This window comes from Solanum verrucosum, unplaced genomic scaffold, assembly GCF_900185275.1.
Source record: "Solanum verrucosum unplaced genomic scaffold, falcon-dt-bn FXZP01000296.1, whole genome shotgun sequence".
NCBI classification, from domain to species: Eukaryota; Viridiplantae; Streptophyta; class Magnoliopsida; order Solanales; family Solanaceae; genus Solanum; species Solanum verrucosum.
The window spans coordinates 2012881-2019127 of record NW_026020470.1 but is presented as its reverse complement, the minus strand read 5'-3'; the positions used below and the strand labels follow the sequence as shown (position 1 = coordinate 2019127).

General features: G+C 35.8%; 1 pseudogene; it reads left to right on the top strand.

Annotated features, from left to right (window-relative positions):
* The first annotated feature begins 580 nt into the window (after nucleotides 1-580).
* Nucleotides 581-4031, top strand: LOC125809068 (uncharacterized; annotated as a pseudogene).
* Nucleotides 4032-6247: the final 2216 nt, after the last annotated feature.

The following is a 6247-nucleotide window of genomic DNA, read 5'->3' as shown; positions in this document are numbered from 1 at the left end:
TTAGTGATGGATCGAGTGTATCAACCCTGTCTTATTTCTTTGGCAGGGTATGACACTTGGGTAGACTTACTCATTTGGGGATGGTAGACTTTGATGTTATCTTGGGTATGAATTACTTTCTCCTTATTATGCTATTCTTGATTGTAATGCTAAGATTGTGTCATTAGCGATGACTAGTGTTTCGAGGGTTGAGTAGAATGGTGCTAGTGGTTCTTATCCTAGCAAGGTCATCTCCTTCACACGTGCTCAAAAATTGGTGGAGAGAGGGTGTTTGTCTAACTTATCCTTCATTCAGGACACTAGTATTGAACCACCAGTCATGGATACCGTTCCCATGGTTTGGGAGTTTCTCGATGTATTCCCTTCTTATCTTCTAGGTGTTCCTCCCAATAGGGATATTGATTTTTCTATTAATTTGGAGTCTGGTACCATACCCATTTCTATTAATCATTACCGTATGACTCCAATAGAGTTGAAAGAGTCAAAAGACCAGTTGTAGGATTTGTTGAGTAAGGGGTTTATTCACCTTAGCGTATCCCTTTAGGGTGACCCTATGTTGTTTGTAAAGAAGGACGGGACTATGAGGATGTGTATTGATTACAGATATTTGAACAAGGTAACAGTAAAAAAGAAGTATCCTCTTTCACGTATTGATGACTTATTTGATCCGCTACAAGGAGCATCGTTGTTCTCTAAGATTGATTTGAGGTCCAGGTATCAACAATTGAAGATTAGGGCATCATATATCCCTAAGACAACTTTTTTTGGACTCAGTATGGGCATTATGAGTTCCTAGTGATTTCCTTTGGGTTGACTAACCCCCCTACAACATTCATGTAGTTGATGAACAGGATGTTTCGACCATACCTTGATTCTTTTGTGATTGTCTTCATCGATGATATTTTGGTTTACTTCAGGACTGAGGAGGACCATGTTCGACACATGAGAAATGTACCTCAGATGTTGAGGGGAGAGAAGTTGCATGCCATGTTTTTAAAGTGTATATTTTGGCTTATTTTTGTGGCTTTCTCGGGACACGTGGTGTCTAAGGAGGGTATTAAAGTAAATCTAGCTAAGATTAAGGTAGTTAGAAGTTGGACACGACCTATTTCTCTAATAGAGATTCAAAGTTTTGTAGGATTGGCAGGCTATTACCGATGATTTGTTCAGAATTTCTCTACTATTGAACCTTCATTGACCAGATTGACTCGACAAGGTATGGGTTTCCAGTGGTCTAATGAGTGTGAGGAGAGCTTTCAAAAGCTCAAGACTTTGTTGACTTCGACTCCTATATTGACTCTACCAGAGGAAGGTGTGGAATTTACTGTGTACTTTAATGTTTCAGGAGTCGGGTTGGGTGGTGTATTGATGCAGAAGGTGAAGATGATTACTTATTCTTCTAGGCAGTTGAAGACACATGATAAGAACTACCCTACTTATGATTTAGAGTTGGTAGTTGTGGTCTTTGTACTTAAGTTATGTCATTATTATTTGCATGAGGTGCATTGGGAGATCTTCACTGATCATCGGAGTCTTCAGTACATCTTCAGTCAGAGGGATTTAAACTTGAGGCAGCGTAGATGACTTGAGTTGCTAAAGGACTATGATGTAACCATTCTATATCATTCGGGGAAGGCCAATGTGGTGAGAGTAATTTCATCCAGGTAAATCATACTTTTTGTGGAAACAAAGGATGTTCAAACATACCAACCCTACTCCTACTCATCAAATTAAATGCTTAAGGAAATAAAAGAACTAAAAGTCAAAATTTACCCTCTTTGCTCCTACTCATAAAAGTAAATTAAATAAAATTTAAATTTTACTTTCTTAGCTCCTACTCATCAAATTAAATGCTTAAGAAAATATTGCAAGAACTAATATTTGATATTTATCATTTTGACTCCTACTCATCAAATTAAATCAAATAAAGTTTAGAATTTATCCTCGTGACTCCTAGTCATCAAGTTAAATCAAATAAAATGTTGTAAGCAAATAAGAGAAATTACTTATCCTCTTGGATCCTACTTATCAAGAGATAATCTATTACCATAATCTTGGAAATTTTCCTATATATGCAAATTTATTTACTCTCCCTTTGCTTCCAATCCTCTCTGTCTTTTTTTTTTTCTAAAGAAATAAAAAATTAATTGATAGATTGTCTAGACTAGTGATGGACTGCAACAAAGAAAAGGCTATTAAGGCTAAAGGCGTTGCTGAAAAAATGATGGGAAATAATAGAAAGAGGGCCTCAACGAAATCAAGTGAAAATGGGGCAGTATCTAATCATCTGCCTGGGTAGAATCTCTAGTGTCTCAACAAGGAAAATCGGCTAAGATCTATGCGGCGTAGTCATCGTATCAATTACCATGATAATCTATGTGATGATGATAATGATGATGAAGATTCTTCTAAGCGATTTAAGGTGGTTGGATATCCATCTCCTAATAAGGAGTCTGAGATGCAACATTTGTCTCATGCATCAACTCCTAATGGAGAGATAAAGAAATTAAAAGATTGTTTGTCCTATGAAGAGAGCTTCCAGAACACAAACATGGAAATTGATACTGCAAATGGAAGTGTTGATGTAAGGCTTTGTACAATGAGTGAGTCAAAATCATTTGAATATCCAGATCCAGATTTTAGCAATTTTGACAAGGACAAGGACGAGTCCTACTTTAAGGTTAGGCAATTATGGGTTGTTTATAATACCTTGGATGGCATGCCTAGATTTTATGGCATCATCAGGGAGATTTTGTCTCCGGAATTTAAATTGTGCATAACATGGTTAGAGCTAGAGCTGCTGAATGAAACCAAATGGCTATATGACGGCTTTCTAGCTTCTTGTGGTAGGTTCAAAATAGGAAACTTAGACAAGATTGAAGATCATCTTATGTTCTCACATTTAGTGTGCAATAAATAGAAATAGCAATGATGCAATAAATATATTTCCATTGAAAGGAGAAACTTGGGCCCTCCTAAAAGATTGGGGCAATAAAAATCTCAACTATGAATTTGTTGATGTCTTGTCAAACTATAATGAATCTATTGGTGTGCATGTTGTATACTTGGATAAAACAAAAGGCTTCACTTGTCTTTTCCATAGGGTAGGAGACCCATTTCTAGTTCCAACAAAGGGTATGTTTAGATTCTCTCATCGAATTCCTTCTATGAAGATGACAGGGATGGAGAGGAATGATGTTCCTGAAGGATCCTTTGAACTAGACCCTACCTCCTTACCTATTTACCAAGTAGATGTTTGTACTTCATCTATAGACCAAAGTGCGATAGCTAATTTCATGGACTCTATAAATTCTGCTGAAAATTGGGTTGCACCTATACCTAATCAAGTTCCTGAACCTGAGTTTTACAAATTTGCTGCTGAGAGATCACCAGAGAAATTTCAAATTGGTCAATGTTGGGCAATATACAGTGATGAAGATGCCTTGCCCCGGTACTATGGGCTGATAAAAAAGATAGATCTTCTCCCTCAGTTTATGTTGCATGTGGCATGGTTTTATGCGTGTCCACTCCCTAAAAGTACAATACAATGGCATGATAAAACAACACCAATTGGTTGTGGATTGTTTAAGTTGTTAAACAGTAAGCTAAACAAACATACTGTAACCAACAACTTTTCACATGTAGTAGTTGTAGAACCTTTGAAGAAGGGTGTATACAAGATCTTCCCCAAAACAGGTGAAGTTTGGGCAGTATACAAACACTGGAGTGCTCAGCTGATAAGGAAATAATCTAGAAGATTTTGAATATGAGATTGTTGAAATAGTGGATGTTTCTGATAATTATGTAGATGTGAAGTTCTTAGAGTGGGTAAAAAGCTTCAAGTTTGTCTACAAGGCTCGAGTGGAAGAAGAAGAGGCTGACAAAGTAGTGAAAATATGTGTATCTGAGCATCTTAGGTTTTCTCATCGAATTCCTGCTTTTCGCCTGACAGAAAAGAGAGGTGGCAACTTGCGAGGTTTCAGAAGCTTGATCCAGCAGGAATGCCTCTGTGTTTATTATGTACTGATTGAAGCATCAAACTTTTCTTTTCTTTATCTTATACCAAAATGGAAGAGTTCTTGTGGATTTCTAAAACTCAATTATGTCTCAAAAGAAAGTGTGATTTCAAATTTATTATTAAGAATATATTTTACTAAAGAGGGTTTTAATAAGTTTAGATTTTTTTAATACAATCCATATTTGCTTATACTTCTCTTATTAATGATTGTGAGTTGGTAATTCAATCATTACCAAGTACGTCACATCCTCCCAAAGGAATAATTCACAATTCCTCAGTGGGGTATGTCCTTCATCTTCCAAGAAAATTCTTGGCAATGTGAAGTGCACATGACATAATTTTTGGCAGCAACTGTCACTCTTACTACAGGACAATAGCTCACTTTGTGACCAGTCTCTTTAACATTACCCTCATCATTGAATTTGTATGTGCTTCTAGAGTCTATGAGTATGGCCAGGTTCCTATTCTTCACGGTCCCTTGACCAAAATAATGTTTACCCTCATATGGCTGCCTGAGAGTGCACTTAGACGCACAACTTCTTGTATCGCTTGTTCTATATCACCTTCAATGATTATACACAGAGTTATATCCTCAACCTCTGCATTAGCCTCTTCTACTACCTAATTAGGTTCAAGTTCTCCTATTTGACAGTTCAGTTGCTTCATCTTGCATTGCTGTCCAAGTCTATCTAAAAACAAGTGATTGTTCCTCCTGTATTCATAAATCTCAAGCCTCAACTTGTAAGTAGTAGGCCTAGTTGTCAGCATACTAGTTCTCTTAACAACAGCTGCATTTCCAATAGGTTTTAAGGTATTTTTGTTCTTCTACAGGTAGCTTCAATAGCCCTCTCTTGCATTCGAGCTTGCTCAATAGCAAATCTAAAAGATGTTAGCTTAAAAATCTTTACATCAAACCTTATATTTTCTTTTAAACACCCCATAAAACTGGAAACAAAATGAGACTCAACAAGAGGTTGATTTCTCACCAACATTTGAACCTTAAGATCTTCAAATTTGCCTAGAAACATATCCACAAATTCAGTCTATTCGAGCCATTTAAATTCCTGAATTATATAATCTAACTGTTCCGCATCAAATCTATCGCATAACTCCTCTTTGAATTCGGTCCAAGTCACCACACCCCTACTCAAAATTAATGAATGGTACCATGTCTCAACTAAACCATTCAAGTAAAGAGCATTGGCCTCTAATTTTCATTCTCAGTTGTTCTATAGAGGTTAAAGTACCTCTTACATTTTTGAAGTCACACCTTAGGTTTTGGGCCTTCAAGGCTGGGTAGCTCACATTCAGGAGGAGGAATGGAAACCATCTGGAGCATGTTCTATCGATTATGCTAAGCTGGAATGGGAAGGATGCCATCTCCTTATTGTTGGTCACTTGGAGCTTGAGGATACATGTATGGTTTAATACATCTCTAAGAAAAATAGGAAAAAATAGAATTAAGTGATGGTACATGCACTAAATTAGGTATGTGATTATCTAGATATAATAGTCATTTTGTTAAGGCAAAATGTAGGTCAAGTTGGTAGAAGTCCACTTTTCTTCAAAGAGAATCATTTAATTGAGAAAGCAAGTAAAAGTGAAGTAAAAAATCAGTTTCTCTACTTGTCTTCAAGAATGAATTAGAGTGACTAAGAGTGTTGCTTCTCCCGAATTTCCAACTTGTCCAATTTTCAACTACCATTTTTCACTTTAAAATATATTTTTACAAATTTCACAATTTTCATAGCTAAACGGGTGGCCGGGGTGCTATACAAATTAGAATAAAATGATTTTTTTTTTTCATTTTATTGGGGAATCTTTTTATTTTTTTTTCTCTTTTTCTTGTGCTTGGGAAAACCTTTTTCCCTCAATAGTCAACATTCATCAATTACTTCTCTAAGTTTCACTGTTTTTAAGAGGGTTCAATATAGAACAGAAGAGCTTTATAATTTGAACAGAGCAGAGTTTTTAAATTTCATTTTATAGGGTAGTCTTCTATTTTCTTGTTGTTTCTTTTTGGTTTGCTTGGAAAAACATTTTCCCTCGATTAGCTTCATACCCAAAATGTGTTTGTAATATATATATATATATATGCAAACCCAAGATTTGAAGGTTTTGGATACACCAATATTATCTTAACTACTTTCTTTGTACGTATATTCCATATTAATTAGTATAAAAACATTTTAAAGTAATAATATTATTAGAACATGTGTAATGAAATAC